The sequence below is a fragment of the Pseudorca crassidens genome, chromosome 20 (genome assembly GCF_039906515.1).
Source record: "Pseudorca crassidens isolate mPseCra1 chromosome 20, mPseCra1.hap1, whole genome shotgun sequence".
Lineage (NCBI taxonomy): Eukaryota > Metazoa > Chordata > Mammalia > Artiodactyla > Delphinidae > Pseudorca > Pseudorca crassidens.
The window spans coordinates 52,355,663-52,377,840 of NC_090315.1; the positions used below are offsets into that span (position 1 = coordinate 52,355,663).

At 46.7% G+C, this 22,178-nt stretch overlaps 1 long non-coding RNA gene across 1 annotated transcript; it reads left to right on the forward strand.

Annotated features, from left to right (window-relative positions):
• The first annotated feature begins 93 nt into the window (after positions 1-93).
• Positions 94-13,756, forward strand: LOC137214757 (uncharacterized). The gene is made up of 4 exons (XR_010939029.1): positions 94-187; positions 8,652-8,816; positions 12,029-12,579; positions 13,338-13,756. It is a non-coding gene; the product is annotated as an uncharacterized lncRNA (long non-coding RNA).
• The last annotated feature ends 8,422 nt before the right edge of the window (positions 13,757-22,178 follow it).

Here is a 22,178-nt window from a genome sequence, read left to right on the forward strand (position 1 = left end):
CTGGTGCAAGGGCGTGGGATTCCCCGCTCCCGCTCCGAGGGAGGGGGCGCACGGGGAGGGGAGGCTGGGGGAGAGGAAGGGGGAGGGAGGGAGCGACCGCCGAGGGAGGGAGGAGAGCGCCCTGGGCCAGGCTGGGAAAACGTCACTGAAGCGCACGGAGGGATGAGCCGAGCAGGGCGGCACTCAGGTGAGTGGCGCGACTTCTCTCGCTGCCGGTGCAGACTTCTGTTTTACAAGTCTCCTGGCGAGACAGCCCAGGTATTTAGCGTTCTCAATACCTCAAAGGGCCAGCCGCCCTCCTCTGCTTTATCTCGCTCACCTCGGACCCTCTCCTTGCAAAGGTGGGCCTTATTAACCCCTTGATAAGGTTGAGGAAACCGGGCTTGGCTGGGCTCCAGAGTACCTCGCTACCCAGAGAGTAATCCCGGTAACTCGCAAATCTCAGGCGGCCTGGAGGGCTGGAAGCAAGAGCCTTGCCACCGGCTGCAGCGTGTGAAAACCCAGGCTGGCCGGCGGTGGCCTCACCTCTTCAAGTGACCGCGTTTCCAGCTCCTCAAGATTGAATCCTGGCCCCAGACCCCGCAACGTGCAGAAATGAGCCGTAACATACACTGCTGCCATCGCCACGAATGCGCATCCCCTCTGCCGGGTGCCTGCTGATTACACGCCACGTTTATTTGATCTTTCGATCCCCACTGTTTGCAGTGATGAACAAAATATATTCTCCTCACAGGCTAATGGAAAAGACCCTCAAGGAATAACTCGACCATACCAGAACCAAAATGATCACAAATAGTCTACAGGAAAAGAATGGGGTCCTAAGTTAGAAAGAATAAGAGCAGAATCTAATTTAATTGGAGGGGGTCTAAGAGTGGGCGTGTAACTGTAAGATGTCTGTTAGGAGCTGACATTTCAAAGAGGACCAAAGAGAGGGGGTCAGTTTTATAAAGAAAGAAAGGAGTGAGGTCTTGCATGTCCGGAGACAGAGCACAGTGTAAGTGAAGGTCTTGAAGTAGGAAACGTACCTGCCATGATGGAAGGCCTACAGGCCGGAGGGAGAGACAGAAATAGCAGATGGCCAGGTCAACAGGACCTTGTGGGCTGTGGGTGAAGCATGTAAGAAATTTAGATTTAAGATTGTGTGTGTGTGTGTGTGTGTGTGTTCAGGGTCTGTTTCACTGGATGCATCAGTGAAGATCTAAAGCTGGGGCTAGAAAAGCAGAGAAGGTGGCACAGCTTCTGTGTGGAAAGGCCTCACGGTGAGAAAATCTAGGTTAAACAAATCACGTGGGTTTCACGACGTAATCTGTTTAAGCTCTTGTGGCCTCCATTGTATAATCTGTAAAACGGGAGTTCAGCACAATATAGCAAAAGCATCGCAAGGATTAAGTGCATGTCCTTCTGAGCCCTTTATAAGTGGGCTTTAAAAATAAGAACAGACGGTACCCGGAATTGCTTTTGCTTATCCATCTTATGTCACACTTGAATGTGCATCAAAATCACCCATGACGCTGGCTTAAAATACAGATGCCTGGGCCACCAGCCGTGGACGTTCTGATTCAGGAGATTCGGTGTTGGGCCCAAATATGCATTTGTAGCAAGCAGCTGTGGGTGATTCTGATACAGGTAACTTCAGTGCTTTATGCTTCTAAAGGAAGCTGGAGGGGTGCGTGGTGTGCTCACACTTGGCCCAGTGAAACCATGTCCCTGATCTGCATCTCTCCCGTGAGACACCTTTGCATGGAGTCATCCACACCCCTTTGGTCTTGCTCTTTTGCGACCAGGAGTAGAGGTTCCTCACCATGGTCAGGGCTTGAGTCTCAGAGAACACTTCTTACCTGTGCTTCTCACCCTCTGTACTATTGACCTTGGGGGCTGGATAATTCTCTGTGGTGGAAGCCATCCTGTGCATTGTAGGATGTTAAGCAGTGTCCCTGGTCTCTACCCACTACATGCCAGTAGCACCCTCAGAATTGTGATAAAACGTTGTGATGTTACTAGATGTCCCTGGGAAACCAAATCACCCCTAGTGAGAACCTGGATGAATAGTGTGGACTCCAGTCCTACTCTGTGGCATTTTTCTCCATTGATGTGGAGCCTCATAGCTTCTCATTCAATGGGACAAGTATTTGTTGAGTGCCCACCGCTGAGGGACTGGAGGCCTCCTCTCGAACTTCCTCTAAGTGTCCCATCCCCCACTGATTTTACAGCTCTTCTCCCGTACCCTCGGAAACGTTTGCACCCAGGAGATCCCGACCCTCCATGGTTTGGTACAGAAATCAAGACCCCCGTCTCATATACTCCTACGTGAGAAAAACTTCCCATTCCATTCATTTGCAGATGCCTGGGTCCAATTTATTCTGTGGGGCTGACACACAAACACTGCAAGCCCCAACTTCTGGGATGATTTTCCACACTCGATATTCCAGGAACTAGCCCTGCAATATGTATAAATTGCCTCTAGATGGTGACAGAGAGGCGGGAGCACATGGTCCTTTCAGCTGTGAAGTGCAAAGGAGCACCAGCTTCTAAATTACTTGGAAATCTAAATCTGAGCTGATTTTAAAACTATAAATCTAAGACACTATAAAGAATATCTAAAGTTCATAGTAATCTGTCTCAGTCCATTTGACATGCTATAACAGAATACCACAGCCTAGGTGGATTAGAAACAACAGACACATATTTCTTACAGTTCTGGAGGCTGGGAAGTTCAAGATCAAGGCACCAGCAGATTCGGTTGGTGTCTGGTGAGATCCTGCTTCTTGGTTCATAGATGGCCTTTTTGCTGTGTCCTCACAAGGTGGCAGGGGCGAGGGATCTCTCCTACAAGGGCACTAATCCCTTTCATGAGGCCTCAGCCCTCATGACCCCTCATGACCCTCATGACCCCTCATGACCTCCCGAAGCCCTCCCTTCTAAATGCCATCATACTGTGGATTAGGTTTCAATATATGAGTTTGGGAGAGGGATACAAACATTGCATGAACAAATGGGGAAAAGAAAAAAATGATCCCTTTCATGATGTATTCTGTCATACTTAGCCCAGACCCTGGCACAGATAAGACATTCAGTAAGTATTTGTAGGAAGGAAGGAAGGAAGGAAGGGAGGGAGGGAGGAAGGAAGGGAGGAAAGAGAAAGAGAGGAAGGAAGGAAGGGAGGGAGGGACAGAGGGGCAGAGTGAGGGAGGGAGGGAATGGTGGGGAAATGGAAATGGAGAGATCACACAGTTTCACTCTTTTCCGTCCTTTAAAATCAGTGGCACAGTTCTAGGTATTGGTTTCTCATCTTTTTACACTGACATAAGTTTAACCTCTTTTTCAAGATAATATGCTTTAAGTCACATACCTCCTCCTGGTCAGAGCAAGAAATAAATGGTGATCCCTGTTATTGATTCACTTTTTCCTTGATCTCTGCTCCATGAGGATGCAAGGGTCTCTTGCACAGAAAGGAAGAAACGTTTAGCCCCTCTCCCATCACAGCTGACTTTCACAGAGGGATGCTGCCCCTCCTCTGGCATTTTAAAGCGGCACTGAATGGTCCGTCAGGTTCCTGACGGTTTCCTGTAGAAGGCATTTTCATGTCCAAAGAGAAAGATGTCCAAAGCCAAGTATCCGAACCTAGAACGGGGTAACCTAGAAACAAGTATCCGAACCTAGAACAGGGTAACCTAGAAACAGTAAACGGGACTTATTTCAACACAGTAGCCAAAAAGAAAAATAAAGAGATGGAAACGGATTTCCATCCTTGAGCCCTGAGAGGCAAGGGCTGCCTCCTGGCCAATGTCTCAGAAAACAAGGTGCAGTTACAACCGCATCCTCAAAAACAGTGGGGAGGGGGAAAGGGAGGAGGACAGAGCAGCATCTTCTTTAGAGATAACCATCCAGAAAGATAAAGTGTTTCCTTCACCATGCAAAATAAAGAGTGAAATTCAAGCAAATGACACGCATAGACGGGTTTTCATTAGTGACAGGAGATCGTCCGCAAACCCAATTTAGGAACTACCAACTGTTCTCTCAGCTCAAATTATATTTAGTCGATCATGCCGCTTTCCTGGGACACAGGCATCAATTTCTTCTCTTTGCAACCTGCGCTTGTCTGACTGTCTCTATGTTAAGACTTTCTCTATTCATCTCAGCTTCCCTTGCTCTGTCTACATGTGCTGCTTCACGGCTCTATTTTCAGCCCTTTCCCAAGCCCTACAATTAAAAGTAGCTTGTCTGTTCCAGACTGGAGAGGCAGCGTTACAACTAGACTCCCTATTCCCACAGACGAACTCAAGGCCAAGTTCTGCACTCTCTGTGCAGCAAAGAATGGAGCATATATTTTGCCAAAGCTCTGGAAAATCTCAGGCTGCTGGAGAAAGGGAAATGACTCTTGTCTACATGAAGTATTCTCTCCTTCTCAACCACCAGATCTCATCACGCGCAGGCTTAGACATCTGCCCTGATGACTCCCAAACTCACAGGTTTAACACCAGCCCATCTGCCCGAAGCCCGGGACAGCCAAGATTGGGAACAACTACTGCTAATCAAAATCACCTGGGCAGTTGTTAGACCTGACATTTCTGGGCATCCCTATGAATATTCCAATTAAGTGGGTCTGGGAGGAGGCCCAGACATCTGTCTTTGAACCAACACCTGGGTGTTTCTGATGTAACCAAATATATTACAAACCCGTAATTGTGGCCCACTGTACTTACACCTCCATGTGAATGCCAGCACTGCTTCCTAGCCAATAGGGTTTAAAGCTTCTGAGATGCCTTTGAGTCTTTTTTTATTCACGGAGAAAGCAAAGTATAATAGAAAGAATAAAGGACGGGCTTGGGATTGGCTCCTTGATACAGTTATGAGCAGGAAGGATTTGTTATTTGATTAGATCTTTGAATTTTGGAGAGAGTGATTTGCCTTCTAAACATTTCCATCTCCGTTCTTCTGGTTTAATCCATGATTTAGACCTGCCCAAACATAATAACACTTTCTTTTGGGCAAAAAATGTTTGGCCAACGCGGGGTTGGGCGGGGGCGGGGGGGGGGGGAGGGCGCGCAGTGGTCTGGACTCAAGTGTAACTTGTTAGAATCATTTGCTCGTGCTGATCTACACAATTGGAGAGAATAAACCCGTGTTTCAGCTGAGGTTGTCACGATATGTGATTAAAGCCTGGATATTGCAGCAGCCATCCTCTTGAGCTGCAAAAATGAAATCCATCGAGGAGGAAGGAAAGAGGAAAATATGCACGCTCCAGTTTGAGACCATGATTCTCGTACCTGCGCCTTTAATCCTTGAAATCACTGCCATTTAAGCCAAGAAAGCTCTTTCCAATTCCTTTGCCTTTTAAGTTGGTTTGTATTGGGTTTCAGTCAAAGTAGTCCTTGTATTTTTGCTATGTGACCTTGAACGCAGTCTTTTATGTGTTCATCTGTCACACAGGCTGAACAATCCTTATTTCACATCTTTTTTTTTCATGAGGGTTGAATAAAACAGAAAATGTCTGATGCAGAACCCCAAACCACTGGTGCTTGTTAAATGATAGCTCTTCTCCCCTTTTTGGGGAACTTCTTTGAACCTTATTCCTGTAGCCACTCCACTTCCTTCAGCTGTGAACTGTTGCTTAGAGATGGATGTCATCTGAATATTCTTTCATCTAAACTCCAGGCTGGATCCTGGTATCTTCCATTAGATTTAAGGGCTGCAGCTCCTAGACACAGTGTGCATTCAAAAATGGTGCACCCGTAAGTTTGTTTTCGAAGTCTGTGAGCCTGTCTCCGGTTTGTAAATAAGTTAATTTGTATCATCTTTTTAGATTCCACGTACAGTATGATATGATATCATGTGATATTTATCTTTCTCTGTGTATGTACAACTGAATCACTTTGCTGTACACCTGAAACTAACACAACACTGTAAATCACCTGTACCCCAAAATAAAATAAAAATTAAATGAAAAAAAATGGTGTGCCCTTCTGAGGCAGCATTCGAAGTAAAGCAGCCAAAATTTGGAAGCTCTGCAAATTAGGACAAGAGTGCGCCTCTGGGCTACTGACTCCTTTGGGGGCAGGATTTAGAAGCCTAGGACCTATTGGATTCCATTTCAATTCAAGCCCAGGCAGGACACAGCCATCCACAGTGCCCAGCTTGGGTTGCAATCTTTTCTTAAGCCTTTCCTTATCTTGGCTTGGGGAAGTGAATGGGAGCAGAGATCCATCCCACTCACTGCTGAGTGCTGCATTACAATTTCTAAATGACCAATTTCATCGTTTCCCCCCATGTACTCAGCATCCTTCCCATGTGTTCCCACTCTCTTGGAGTGCCCTTTCAAAAGGCCGGACCGTGTAGGTGACGGTAAATGCATTGGCCATTTACCCTTCACTTCTTCTGCCCTCAGTCTCCTGAAACTGTCCCCACCAAGGCCAGACTCCAAAGGGTAATTTCATAATCACGAGATGAGAAAAGCTATTTTAAAATAAGAGAAATAAAATCAACTATACTTCAACAAAAAAATAAATTACAGGGCTTCCCTGGTGGCGCAGTGGTTGAGAGTCCGCCTGCCGATGCAGCGGACACGGGTGCGTGCCCCGGTCCGGGAAGATCCCACATGCCGCGGAGCGGCTGGGCCCGTGAGCCATGGCCGCTGAGCCTGCGCGTCCGGAGCCTGTGCTCCGCAACGGGAGAGGCCACAGCAGTGAGAGGCCCGCGTAGCGCAAAAAAATAAATAAATAAATAAATAACCAAATACAGAGAGATCAAAATGTGTAAAGCCTGCTCCTTTCGCTCAGAACCATTAAAAATGTTTGCGAGAGAGAGAGACTGAGCCCCTGGCAGTGTGTCGTCTTTAAATTGTTGTGGCACTTGAAATTCACGGTCACTGCTTCCTCTTCAAAAACCTCTCACCTGCTCAGATTCCAGGTCATTACCTTGTCCTGTTTTCTCCTTTCTTGTTTAAGTTTTACTTATCAAAAAATTTCCCACCCTTTTTACGTCCATTAAAGGTTGGCATCCACAGACTTCCATTCCCTCCCCTTGTCTTTTCTCATAAGATCACCTCTTCCGTTCCTGGACATTCACATCCCATCTGATGTGCCGGTGTCTCCCAGATCTCTTTTTCCAGCTCAAATCTCTGTTCCAAGCTCTAGACACACATTTCTAGCCACTTACAGGGCAATTTGACTGGCTGCATCAGAGGCACCTAAACTCAACAAGGCACCAAGCCTGAACCATCAGCTACTCTCCGTCTGCCGCCATCTGCCCAGAACCCCAAGCTGGGAAGTTTGGGCATCTCCCCTGAATTTGGGAGGCAAAGCCGGGAGGGGGGAGATTTATTTTTTTCTGCTGATCAACTTCTTTTATTTTTTAAATTATTTTTAATACAATTTTAAAGGTTCCACTCCATTTACAGTTATTACAAAATACTGGCTATATCCCCGTGTTGTACAATACATGCTTGCAGCCCGTCTTACACCCAATAGTTTGTACACCCCACTCCCCGACCCTATAGTGCCCCACCCCCGCTGGAAGTCACTAGTTTGTTCTCTGTATCTGTGGGTCTGTTTTTTTGTGTGTGTTTTTAGGTCTGGTTTTTTTTTGAATTTTATTTATTTTTACACAGCAGGTTCTTATTAGTTACCTATTTTATACATATTAGTGTATACATGTCAATCCCAATCCCCCAGTTCATCCCACCCCCACCCCACCACTTTCCCCCCGTGGTTTGATTTTGTTGTTATATTCACTAGCTTGTTGTATTTTTCGGATGTGGAGGGGGAGATATTTGCCATCAAACCTCAGGATGCCTCAAGATCAGTCCCTCATCCTCACCGTGATTGCTTTAATTCAGGCCCTCAGCGTGCGTCACCCCTGAGACTGAAGAGAAGGGGCATCTCATCTAGGACAGACTCCCCTGATCACTGTGGCTGGGTGGGTTGGGCTGAGTTTGGCTGGGTTAAGTCCATCTCCCTGTGTTCCTACAACCTATCATTCCCTCAGCCTCTGATCGGTCAGTGAGACAAGCACAGTGGAGGCCAGACCCCACCCCAACTGTCACCGCCTGCTTAGAGCAGAGACGATGCCATCGACATCTTTGTTTCCAGTACCAGGAACAGGGCTCACTCACAGTGATACTGTGTTGAATGGAAACCTCATTGCCTGGAAGGAAAACAATCCAGGCTGCTGAGAGAGCCCTCCTTGGCGAGTCCCAACCAGGGAACCTCATTACTCCCACCTCCTGTGACAGATAGAATCCACCACCCAACTGGCCCCACACCTGCCTGTGAACTAGCTCCAGCTCTTTTTATTGGTTTTCACTCCCTCCCTTATTCCCCAGCATGGCCTCATTTTGTATCCCGTACCTCACCCTCCAGGACACAGTGGTCTTTCTTTTTTCCCCTCCCCTTCCTAACCAAACCGTTCATTCTCGTTGTTGTTCAAGTAAACCTAAGGGCCTTGAGGCTTACCGTGATCATCTCAGCCATAGGACTCCCCAACTCTGCAGATGGCCTCAACCTGGGTGCACACTGGCCAAATCCCAACCCCAGAGATCCTGAATTAGGGGGTCTCAATGCCCATCAGGAGCATTTTTAAAGCCCCCTGGCTCCAGGTGAATGTAAACTGCAGCTAGTCAAGACCCAACCGCTGTCTGTTTCCTCTATATTCAGAGTACAATCCCCGGACCAGCAGGCTTCCCGTCACCTGCAGCATCTCAGTTCCAGCCTCGGGCCTGAATCACGTCCTGCGCTAATCAAGAACGTGCATGAGACCCAGGTCCCCGGGTGGTTGTCCACACGTGAACGTTTCAGAAGGGCTGCCGTAGAGTCAAACAGGTAGGATGGCGACACCACTGGGTAAACCTGGATAACCTCGTGCCCTCTAGAAGCCTCAGTCTCCCCATCTACAAGATGGCGATAAAAACAGTACTGTCTCCCAGGGATGGACGGAAGAGAACTAGGGATCTTCATGACCGTCAGGGGCGGCGCTCGATGAAGCACTTGCTAAGTGGCAGTCTCATTAGCATGCATTCTCTCGCTCTCCCTGCCTCTCTCCATCCCTCTCCCTGCGATGGCTGGGGGTGGGCAAAGCAGGTCCACTCTTTATTTCTAGGATGCCAACTGTGTTATCCCGGGAAGCACAGCCAGTAGGAGGCTGGCAGATGCCACAGTCACATCCACATTAAACATTTCCAATTTTAAGCACAAAAGAAGTTCTGTTTCCCTTGATTAACCTGCATCACCTGAACCACCACCCTGATCTGGGCTGCTAGACACCCCATCTACCCAATTACACAATCACCTGCCCACCAGGAGTGCTGTATGGGGCCTGCACCCCGTTGCGCAGGCAGTCTCTTTCCAGAAGCTGCGTAGTCACTTTGGTCCCCACCCTGCCTGAGGCTGGCGTTTCCAAAAGGCTACCGGGCACCATTTCAAGAGGCTGATCACTTAAAACCAAGGACTGGAACTCAACTGGCTTCTGCAAGGAATTAATTGAAGGAATCCAAGGTGCCAGAGGGATCATTGTAAAAGGGTTGGGAGGGGGCTGATTTCAAATTTTTACAGGAGTCTGGGATCTATTTAGAGAGGTTCCAAACATCAGGGGTGGTGTCCAGACTACAACCCAATATTTTCTATTGCTCTCTTTCTGAGAGTTCAAGCATCCCCTGCGATTGCATGGAGTCTCTCTGAAAACCTGACATTGAACTGGGACATAATAACAGCCTTGGGACATCAGAGCGCTGGTGCCTGCTCTGCAGTACTGGACGTTTTTATGTGCATTACATTAAGAGCTTCCATCTCTCCGGACAAAGGGGGGAAGCGCTTCCATGGTGGGTGGCCCCAATTAAACCCTGTGCCTAGTGAGTTTCCGCCAAGGCTGACTGGAAGGCAGCCAGCGCTGATTAGAAAGCAGGTACCTCAAATGGCCCAGTGCTGCCATAATGAAAAGCCCTGGAAACTGCTAAACGACACAGAGGAAAATCATCACAATTAAACCCCCCACCCCATGCTCCCTCATGCCTAAAAAAAAAAAAAAAAACCCTTCTTCAGGATTGCCTAAATATTGCTTTGCCCAATGAGTTAACCGTACAGTAAATGAAAGATCTCTTGCAGACATGCAGCTTTGAACACACTGCTCTCATTAGGAAACAGTTCTCTGGTTTAAAAGCACAGAAAGAGAATGCAGACAAAAACAACCCCCCCCCCGCCCCCGCCACAAAGAAAGCAGATAATTTGCCTGACAAGTAGACTGAGTATGGAAGGTCTGCAGATCGGGCTTAAGTTAAAAACAGTAATAAGTATTTGTTTTTTAATGATGACAAGACCAATACAAGCTGTTTTTGAAAACCTCAGAAAAATAAAGTATGATGAGAGAACAAGCGTAATTCATCATCCACCCCTCAAAGATGACCACAGCTATCATGGTACCTTCCTTCTGGAAGCACTGTTTTATATAGTTGAGAACTGCATTCAATATACTTTTGTGAATGGCTTTGTTTCACTAGTATTATATGTGGAATATATGTTGCAGGTATTAAAATTCCCTGCACCACCGTTGTTAATGGTTGGGACATAATCCATCAGAGGAGTGTAACGTAACACACTCAGCAAAACTTTGGAAGCTCTCTTGCTGTAGAACAGCTAAGCTATAACAGTAGCAGCAGCAGGGACGTCGACGCCATTGCCCCCAGAATGGGGAAGAGCGGTGGGGACTCATATTCTGTGAGTCACACTGGGCCAAACGTTTTGCCAGGTAATGTTCTGTAGGGTTCCTCATTTCATTGTCCGACAGCACTCCGAGGGGGTCATTCTAATCCCCTTTAACACAGAAGGAAACTGGGGTTCACTGATAGGTAAGGTCACCGGCCAAGGTTACTAAGCTAGTGAGACACAGCCAGGATGATGACGCAAGTGTGTCAGGTTCTCCCTTCATTCTTCCTTCTCATCCATTTGAAGAGACACAGCAGCATACTCAAAGGGCATGAGTTTGGAGTCTAAGTGTCCTTTCACGTACCATGCAAAAGCTAAGCGCCCAATGAATACATATTTCATAAATACCTTTCATTCTACTCTGAATTTCATGAGTACTCTCACTCACAAACCTAAAACCTTTTGTGGACTGCACCCAAAAAACGTTACATTCACGAGTCATATTTTTTTCCCAAGAGCTCCAATTAAAATTTTAATTTTATGTATGAAGGATATCATAGGTTTAGTTAATAACGTAGAACTAGGAAAATTGAAGCACAAAGCAAACGTATGTCTCAGAAAGTTCCACTGTGGTAGACAGAGACTCCAGTTTGGTTGAGAAAGAAATGTAGTGAGGACAATGAAAATAATAGAAGTTACTCCCACTAATTAATTGCTTACTTGGTGGTGGGCCAAACACCGGGAATGTAACAGGGAAGAACAAAATCTGACCCCATGTTGGATCTGTTTCTTTTACTTTGACCTTTGCTTTCCACTGCTTTTGTTCTGTCTATAGCTACTGGCATACACAATGGCCTCCCTTGGGGAACCCTGCCCCTGCCTGAATGTTAAACTAAAGTGCCTTTGTTCAGGCCACAGGGAAACACCCTGACCCTGCCCACCTGTGAATGGCCAGTAAAGAAGAAATTAACACATCCCGTCCCCTAGGATGGCCAAAACCAGGAGATATTTTGCAAGACTTATGGTCTTTTTACTTCCTCACCTCCTCCCCCTCTCTGTTCTATAAAAGAAACTGGCACCCAGACCCCGATAACATGGTACTCTAGGACATTAGTCTGCCATCGTCTCAGATGCCCAGCTTTCTGAATAAAGTCTCTATTCCTTGCCTCAACACCTTGTCTCCCAATTTACTGGCCTGTCGTGCAGCGAGAAGAGCAAGCTTAGACTTGGTAACATGAACATTTAAAGAGCAGAAGCATTAAAGTACTCCGTAGCATCGTTGCCTAATCTGGAAAAGGAAAGTAAGAATGTCAAATGCACAAAAAAGTAATTCCTCGCTGACATAATTTGGGTAAGTGTCAGGGGTAGAATCTGAAAGTGGGTCTACTGTTTTTCAGATGCCAGATTCATCTCAGCCTCCTAATTTACTGGGTAGCATGAAGCCTTGGGCCAGTGGGTACAACACGCGCCCGCCCCCCATCACGCCAGCAGGAGTTTCAGGTTTCCAGGGAGTCTCAACAGAAGAAGACACTCCTGGGATCCAGCAGCAGATGTCTGTGGAGCCATCCCTGAAGGCTTGGCCAGACAAGACCTTAGCTGGGAATGGACAGCATTTGAAATTCATCCTGAACTTTCAGAGTTACATTGCAAAACACCTTCATAATTCACCCGGATTATCCCCGGGTGCTATAACACTCACCTGGCAGGCCACGGGCCTGATGCAAGATGGCATTTCTATGCTCAGATGATCAGGAAAGGGCGCTAAGAGAAGCAAAAATCAGGGGCCTGCTGGAGGGACGAGGAAATTGAGGGCAAAAGCATGGTGAACAAAAGCCAAAGACAATAACTACCAAATGGATGCAGTGTAATGTGAAGACAAGTGAACCACTTAAAAGGTGCAAAGAGAGGAAACAGTGTGTGAAAAGGTAGCATCCCGACGTTAAAATTGGTAGGTATTAGATTTTTACAGCTATTTAACTTTGACCCTTATAACAGCCCTGTGAGATTGCTAATAGAAATAGCAATTGATAAACTCTAAGCTAGCACGTAGATTACAGTCTTTGTGAACCTTTTTAATTCCATCTTTATGTTAAGCCAGATGATTGACTAGGTGTACCCTATCCCTTAAAATGTGACCACAAGTGGTGTGATCCCTGACTCCCTTGTGTTGGGTTGGCCAAAAAGTTCCCTCGGGTTTTTCTGTAAGATGTTACGGGAAACCCCAAACGAACCTTTTGGCCAACCCGATACTATTGGAAGTCTAGTGGCTTTGCCAGAGTTGGAATGACTTCTAGACTCTGCCTCGCGTGTTTCCGCTGGCTCTCCCCAAACTCACTACATCCCCGGCTCTCACCTACTCCACTGTTCTCTCCTCTTCTCTGTCCTGCATCAACCCACAGAACACAGCATCTCTTGTTACCCCAAAACCACTCAAGAAAGGCATTTGTGTGTGTAGCAGTTGTCACTAAAGTTTGGGGACCCAAATGCTTTTTATTTTTGATTCTGGAAGAATACCATCTTGGTCAGGGTTCTCCAGAGAAACAGAAGCAATAGGACACATGTAGATACATAGGAGAGTTATTATGAGGGATTGGGTTTGGCCCACCCAATAATGGAGGCTGAGAAGCCCCATTGTTACCAAGCCTGTTGCCTGAGAATCATACCCCTGCCCCTCCCTCAAATGGAAAGTAATTGCTCTTGTCTAAGTTTCAGGATGAAGCTGCAAAGAGAAAAAACATAAGAACTGGTTAGAACCAGCTAGGCCCAAGATGGCAGAAGATTTGACTTCCAGTCGACCTTGAGCCTCATTACACGCTCATTGTAATACATTAGCATATGCTAAATAACACACCCACAGGCGCCATGACAGTCGATGTTGATGATTCTGTTGTGACAACAACAGAAAAGCCCATGGAAGGACTGAAAAGGAGAATTGCTTCAGTTCTGGGTCCAAACCATACCCAGGTTCTCAGACAACTCATGAATATTCCTCCGACTCTTTCCATATGCCCCCCTTTTACTTCAACCCTCCAATATATTAGGTGTCTCCCCCCGAATTGGGCTGAGAAGTTGATGTACGAACTAAGTTCCTGCTTCTCCCTTTTTGGCTGTTGAATAAAGCTTGTGCTGTCCCAGTCTCAGCATCGGTTTCTTTATTGGCTGTGCAAATCCGAGCGGAAAATGAACCTCCCTGGCCAAGACAAGGGGTCTTGGCCTGGGATAGGACCCTGGCACGGGTCCAGCCGACCAGTTCATAACCACACGATCGACATCTGCAAGCTGGAGGCCCAGGAAAGCCAGTGCCACAATTCCAGTGCAAGCCTGAAGGCCTGAGAACCAGGCGGGGGCCAGTGGTCTAAGTCCCGGTCCAAAGGCCTGAGAAAACCAGAAGTGCTGATGTCCAAACTCAAGGGAAAGTGTATGTCCCAGCTCAAGCCCAGAGAAGGAATTTACCCTTCCTCTCACTTTTGGGAAATTTTGTTCTATTTAGGCCCTCAGTGAATTGGAAGATGCCTACAGGCATTGGTGGGGACTGATCTCTGAACCTAGGCTACCCAGTCAAATGCTAATCTCTTCCAGAAACACCCTCACAGACACACCCAGAAATAATGTTTTATGGGTTATCTGGGCATCCTTAGCCCAGTCAAGTTGACACATAGGGCTTCCCTGGTGGTGCAGTGGTTAAGAATCTGCCTGCCAATGCACGGGACACGGGTTCGAGCCCTGGTCCGGGAAGATCCCACATGCCGTGGAGCAACTAAGCCTGTGCGCCACAACTACTGAGCCTGCACTCTAGAGCCCACAAGCCACAACTACTGAGCCTGCTCTCTAGAGCCCACAAGCCACAACTACTGAGCCCATACGCCACAACTACTGAAGCCCTTGTGCCTAGCGCCCGTGCTCTGCAACGAGAGAAGCCACCGCAACGAGAAACCTGCGCACCACAATGAAGAGTAGCCCCCGCTGGCCGCAAACAGAGAAAAGCCCACATGCAGCAGTGACGACCCAACTCAGCCTAAAATAAATTAAAAAAAAAATTGACACAGAAAATTAAGCATCACAAGTCCACACAACATGCAATTTACCATTTTAACCACTCGGAAGTGTGCGTTTCAGTGGCATTCAGTGCATCCACAATGTTGTACAACCCTCACCACCATCAGAGGGTTTATATCACAGAGGTCTAAGCTGATTTAAAGTGATCCCAGATATTCTTTTCTTACAAGTCACCTGGCCACCGACCAGGTTGTGTGCCATCTCCCTAAACCCAAAGACTTCTCTCTCTCTGCCTTTCCTACTCCCCTACCTTTTGTGCAGGACAATTTAGCTTCCGCCCCAGTCCAGGCCTATCTTAGCATATCAAATAACTCATTAATGGGCTCTTGAAAATTAGAAGGTCATTCATGCCTTGCTTTACTCTTCAGTAGAACAGAATAACAAAAGCACTGATGTTTCAGATCTCCTTTCTGCTTACCTAGTCTCCACAAAAAAAGAAAACCTGGAAAGAGATTGATTTCCTCATGGTTCTGAAGACTGCTGTTTCCCTCAGAAGCAAGAAATAGGAATCATCATTTTAGGCTTAAGATAAAAAATTACTCTTGTTTTTAACTTTTTTTAAGTCTTTTAATTGAATTTGTTACAATATTGTTTCTGTTTTATGTTTTGGTTTTTTGGCCGTGAGGCATGTGGGATCTAGCTCCCCAGCTAGAGATCGAACCCGCACCCCCTGCATTGGAAGGCAAAGTCTTAACCACTGGACACCAGGGAAGTCCCTGTTGTTAACTTTTAAAAAATAAAAGCTAGAATACATTCTCTCAACCATGGAGCTAGGGATGAGACCAAGCCAAATCTTCTCATCATTAGTTCAGACTGACCGAATGGGTCCATGTATAGAGGTTGATCCAATAGACCGTCATTGGCATGAGCCTGAGCTCAGCTTTCTCAGTGGGAAGCCTTTCAAACCATCCCCAACCCCTCCAAATGGGTTGATGACCCTTCTCTCTGATCTTTAAACACTCAGTATTGTTACCGGACCAGACTTTGGTCTACTCGCCTGCACACAGTAAGGCCAATCTTACCGACACCAGGTTGTGGTGAAGGAAAGTGCAGTGTTTATTGCAGGGCGCCAAGCAAGGAGAACAGATGGCTTGTGATCTAAAACCCTGAACTCTGAACTTTTTCAGCAAAAGTTTTTTGTTTTCTTTCTTTTTTTTTGCGGTACGCGGGCCTCTCACTGTTGTGGCCTCTCCCATTTCGGAGCACAGGCTCCGGACGCGCAGGCTCAGTGGCCATGGCTCACGGGCCTAGCTGCTCCGCGGCATGTGGGATCTTCCCGGACCGGGGCACGAACCCGTGTCCCCTGCATCGGCAGGCGGACTCTCAACCATTGCGCCACCAGGGAAGCCCCAGCAAAGGTGAGGGAGGGGCATCCCAGGGTATGCGATCAGCTTGTGCACAGTTCTCTGATTGGTTGATGGTGAGGTAACAGGGTGGTATCACAGGGGTTAATGTTATCAAAACTTAGGTGCCAGTAGGTCTGGGGGCTACGAGCTCATGATCATCAAGTAGCTAACTCTTCCATTTGGTGGTGGTTTTAGCATCTGTAAAACAACTCAGGGAATGTGCATCAGATCCTATTATCTAGGTACTTCAGAGAGGAGCTACTGCAGAGGATATGGGGGTGAGGTCTCTCCCGGAAAGGCCCCATAGGGTCCTGCTCGGTTACAGTATTTTGCTCTGTCACAGTATAGTGAATTAAATCAAAAACTAAAATAAGGTGGGATGGCTTCCCTACTGGACTTTGAGCCTCTGAGATCTAGGGGCTATGTCAATTCTATCTTAAATGGTGGTTTTCAACCGGGGTCATTTCCTATACCCAGGGGACATTTGGCAATGTCTGGAGACTTTTGGGGTTGTCACAACTGGGTTAGGGGTTGCTACCAGCGTTTATTGTGCAGAGGCCAAGATGTTGCTAAACATCCTACACTGCACAGAACACAACCCCCGCAACGAAGAGTTATCCGGTCCAAAAGGTCAACAGTGCCAAAGCTGAGAAACCTTGATCTTAAAGGTTATTCATTTAGCAAATATTTATTAAGTACTGTCTATGTATCATACCTTGTACTAAGGGTTGGAAAACTTGCGCCTGTTTCCTTGCCGTAACTATTTTTGTGATAACAATCGTCAACCCTATTGAGCATTAAAGGGAGTAGGGTCCTATGTTAACTCTTCACGTACCTAATATTATCTTCTATAATCTTCACAATAACTCTGTAACGTCATTATCTCAAATGATAGAGTAGAAGCTCAGAGAGGTTAAGTAACTTTCCCAAGGCAACACAGGGTCTGGCTCAGGTTTCCTGATTCCTAACTATCACACACAATTGCCTACCAGGTTAAAAGCAATTGGGAATCATAGTATATACCTCCTAGGGCTGTTATAAAGATTATTTATGTGGCCTCATTTTTTTGTGTTTAATGACTCCATGAATATAATAGGCTTTCAGGCTAGAGGCTTGAAAATGACTTTTGCTATGGTGGGTGGTTTGACAGGTGCTAGACTGTCACTTGAGGTAAAGAGAGAAGACAGGACGTCTAAAAAGTGGCCATGATTGTAGACAATATTGAATGCCAAATTATTCCCCAGGGATGATGAACCTTTGTTGCAGACCCTTTTTAGGAGAACAAGCATGTGTGTGAGCATATGTGTATGCGTGTGTGTGTGTGTGTTTGTGTGTGTATGCGTGTGTGTGTGTGTGTGTGTGTGTGTGGTGTGTGTTGGGAAGGGGAGATTTAGTGGATGGCAGAAAACAGAGAGAGAATTGTGATAAACAGTATTGAGGAGAGCCTGGACCAACTGAAAGAAGAAATATCTCCATTTCTTAGAATCTCAGTCCACCCCTTTTCAGTAACTGTTTCCCTTTCCTCTGCACCCTCTCATTTTACCAGGATCCTCTGAGAAGGAATAAGTCCGCAAGGATATTAGGGGTCATGTTCATAAGAAGAAACAGGGAGGAAACAGGATGTCTGAAAAACCCATCAGCCCATGATGTGGGTCTGACCCCAAGAGAAGGACAGATGGAAGGATGGTCGAGTGGAAGCGCTCAGACTTCTGTGCAATCTAAGGAAGTTTCCAGAAGGCCAGGGAAGAGGCCTCAAGCCAAAGCCAGCCAGCAGAGGCGTCTTGTGTTTCCTAGGAATGGGCCTGCTTAGTGTCACTGCTGCACCCACCGGTTAAAAGCAGCCCAAGGAAATGGCCTGGCATGAAGGCAGCAGGGGAATTCAGTGTACAGCAGCTGGGCCCTTGGTTGGTTCCCTTTCCTGGAGTTGAGCGTTTGTGAGATGTATTCTCATGACCACCAAGCTAGGTATTTTTTTTTTTTTTTTTTTTGCGGTACGCGGGCCTCTCACTGTTGTGGCCTCTCCCGCCACGGAGCACAGGCTCCGGACGCGCAGGCTCAGTGGCCATGGCTCACGGGCCCAGCCGCTCTGCGGCACGTGGGATCCTCCCGGACCAGGACACGAACCTGCGTCCCCTGCACCGGCAGGCGGACCCCCAACCAATGCCGCCACCAGGGAAGCCCCATAGGCACTTTTAAATGTCTAATAAAACACCCACAAATCTGTCTTCGATTCAACTAGACATGCATGTCCTCAAACACATGCCCTTTGGGCAAGCAGCGTGTCACCTGCCTGTCCTCGGAATTGAACTCGAGCATCTGTTTGTGGTGCTTAGAACCAGTGAGCTCACCTGCTTGCAGGACATGTGATACCTGCCCCTCTCCGTGTACAGGTGATCTCTCACTGCATCCCACCTCGCCCCAGAATGATCTATGATGCCGTTTTGCTTCCTATTAAAACCTGTATCTCTGCTTCGACTGTCTGGCCCTCCTGTTTCTTTCCGGAGCCACTAGGCCCAGGATAATAAGCTATAAACACCTCATCATGTGTAAACAATACCTCTCTGAGGTGAGCTCCAAGCGAAGAGGCAGTGCAGTCTTCATTCCTCTCCTGCGGGTCCTGGTCACCCTCCCGAGGGCAGCTCGTAGGATGGGAGGGGCAAGTCTGAGCCTCTGGATCCCGGCCAGCCAGCTGGGAGTCCTTTGGTGAGACCTGAAATAGTAATCAGGCAGAGTGGATGGAGGTGAGGGGCTTTCAGAATCCTACCTGAGTGCTCTGTAGGTGGCCGCGGGGCACTTGACTCAGATCCAACAGAGGCACCTGGCTCCCAGCTGGCATGCAGCCAGTTGCAGGGGGTAAGATTGCTGTGAATGATGGTGTCTGGACTCAGAGTACGCTTTATTGTTGTGTGTCTCTTTAAAACTAATTCCTCACTGAAAGATGTTTGAAACCTAAGCCTCCCCAACCTCCCTCTCCTTTTTATTGTCAGTTGCAGGCACTTGTCCCTGTTGAGAATCAGGAGAGTCCTGCTAAAAAGCAAATCCCTGCTGGATACTGAATCCCTGAGCAACGCCAGGCACAGTGGTTGACGTATGAAGCTTCTCCCAGGTCTGGAAGTGACTAAGCCAAGAGCAAACCTGTTCCTCTCCCAGAGCATCCAAGGCTGTACGTAGTGCAGTAAATGAAGAAGGGGTGATTTCTCAAAAATGTCTGGAAGACACTGATGTAGTAACTGTTTTCTAAAAATGTATGTGGGGTAGTACCATGGTTCTCAAAGCCTGGTCCTCAGACCAACAGCAGCAGCATCACCAGGGAACTCATTAGAAATGCAAATTTTGGACAAACCCACACCTACTGAAATCAGAAACTCTGGGGATGGGACCGAGTACTCTGTTTTACCAAGATCTCCAGGCGATTCTGATCATCACTAAAGTTTGAGAATCCCTGCTCTAGAGACAGAGATTGTGTTTTCACCGATAACTAGAACACAAGACAGTTTAACTATGTCATAATCGTTTCATCACAGCATATTGGTTCAAATATTTATTGAGCTACTACTATGTTCTAGGCTCTGGGCTTGGCATGGGAAGGTATCATGGTAATTGAAGAGACATGGCCCTTGTGCTCACAAGCTCATCTTCTAGCCAAGAGAACTGATATTAGTCAAACACAGAGATAAGTATACAAGCATCAGTTATTCGAGGTGCTGTGAATGAAATCGACAGACCTGATCCAGTATGGGAGATCAAGAAAAGCTTCAGCGAAGAATCTCTGCTTATTGAGATACAAAGGGAACACAGACATTATGTTGGTAAACTTTGGAATGCAGGTGGCTTTTCGGGCAAAGGAAACAGCACGTGTCAAGGCACTGGATGAAGGTGGCTCATTGAAGGGATTGACAGAAGATCAGGGTGGCCGACATGCAGAGATCAAAGGGCAGAGAATGATGAGACAGGACGCATAAAAGAGGCTTGCAAGGATCTTAAAAATTTGGTCCTTATTACAAGATCCACGGCCTCCACTGAAAAGCTTGAAGACAGGGATGCGGCCACATGAGGAAACCAGCACTGGGAGAAATCCCAGTCTGGTTGACGTGTGGAGGATGGACTGGGAAGGAACAAGGGTCGGGGGTACAGTTAGGACGGCAGTGCTGTTGTGGAGGCCAGAGGTGAGGTTGGGAGGCCAGGGTGGTGAAGGTGGAGATGTAGAGACATGGCAGGAAGTGAGAGGCATTGGCAAGAGCTGATCCTGGGGGCAGGGAGACAGAGTGCTGTTTCTGGCTTTGCAGCTAGAGGGGTGGGCATACCATTCAGTGAGGTGACGTCTCTGAAGAGCATTTAGTTTGAGACGAGGTGAGGTGAGAGGTGAGACACAAAGAAGGAAGCTTTTCAAATGCTGAGTTTGGCCTGTCCTTGAGACTGACAGGTGTGTGCCTGGAGTAGGATCTCAGAGAAGAGATCCAGGCTGCAGATATCAAAACGTGAAGTGACGAGAAGTGACTCACGTGTGTGTGTCTCAGGGTGGAAGCCACAGAGTCTAGAATGAGAAGACAGTAGGTCTCAGGACCCATCCTGGCGGGACTCTGACATGTGTGGCTCACGTGTAGCAAGGGCTCCGTCAAGGTTTGTATAACAACATGAAGCAGAAAGCGGGGGGGGAATGAGAGTAGGGCAGATTGCACTGGGATAAAACTGTTCAGTCATCTGAGCAAGTTACTTATTCCTTTCAAGCCTTAGTTCCTCCATCTGTAAAACAGGGAGAAAGCAGTCCAAATCTCACATGTGTATCGTGAGAATTATGTGATGTAATGTTTCGTACATAGCAAATGAGTAACAAACCTTAGTGATCGTTGCCCTGAGCATGGCACAGAAAAGACTTTTAATATTATCTTTGGAACTATTACAGGAGTAAATCAATCCCCTTTCTCAAAGGACTATTTTGCTGAGATCCACTTTGCAGTAATAGAGCCGGGGGTGGGGGAAAAAGTGTTTGAGTTTTGCATTCCATCCAGTAACCTTAAGCATTTATTTTGAGCTTCTATCCTCTTTGAAGAAACTGGAAAAAAAACAAACAAAAAAACTGAGCCTTGATTTCAACCTAGCAAGATTTTGTTTTTTAAGACAGATTAGATTATCTTTGTCATGAGGCTATTCTCTAAGGAGGTATTACTCTGTAATATGTATAAGAAGGGATTATGCCAGTTGGTGTGTACAAGCTCATCACTTAAAAAAAATCTGTAGAGAGAAAGAAACTGAGGCACAGGGAGGTTAAAGAACTCCCCTAGGCCACTCGACTAGTGAATGATGAGGCTGGGAATGAGAAAAAGGCTTATCAGGCTCCAGACTGAGCTCTCTTGACATGAACCAGGAGGCAATTTTGTAGGTCTCTCTCTCTCCCTCCAGTCAACAAATAATAACTCTTCCTCCTCGTTGAAAAAAAAGTCAAGGACGATCATACAGTTACACAGATAGGCATCGATAGATATGAAACTTTTGTGAATTTGAAGGAAAATAAAGTGTTAGATATCAACCATCGTTGTCGTTAAGGACTTAAGAAAAAGAAAAACTAGAATGATAGAAGTTTTGGAAACTGAGTCCAATTGTTCTCTGCCAACCTCATAATTTTTCTTACTTTTTTCTCCCCAAATCTGTGTATCACCTGAGCTATTTACTTATTTTTATGTAAGTTGATTCACTTTACAATGATTTTATGTACCTTGATTCACATTACCATGCTTCACTTTAAAGTGATTTTATCCAGTGTGAATATCTTACTAGTTTAAAGCGCAAATCTATAAAATTAAAAAAAAAAATTCTGTGTCCCCAAGAACCTTCTGGAGTGCCAGTGATGGAATGCATTTCCCACAATGCACTCCGGTAGAATGATGGGGAATGCGGGGAAGAAGACAAAAGAAAGCAAACAATGGCTTTGAGACATGGTGGCTCCAGACCTCTCATCTCTGACATCTTTTTTCAACTTCCCCAAGGAATCCCCATAGGGCATGACTTGGTTGCCTGGGAAACTCTGGTCTGTATAACCTGACCACATGGCATCCTGTGACATATGAAAGGGCCGCCAGCTACACCAAGGACCTGTCACAGACATGTCACCTTGAGTCTGAAAATTTCATGTATCACGAGCACTGAA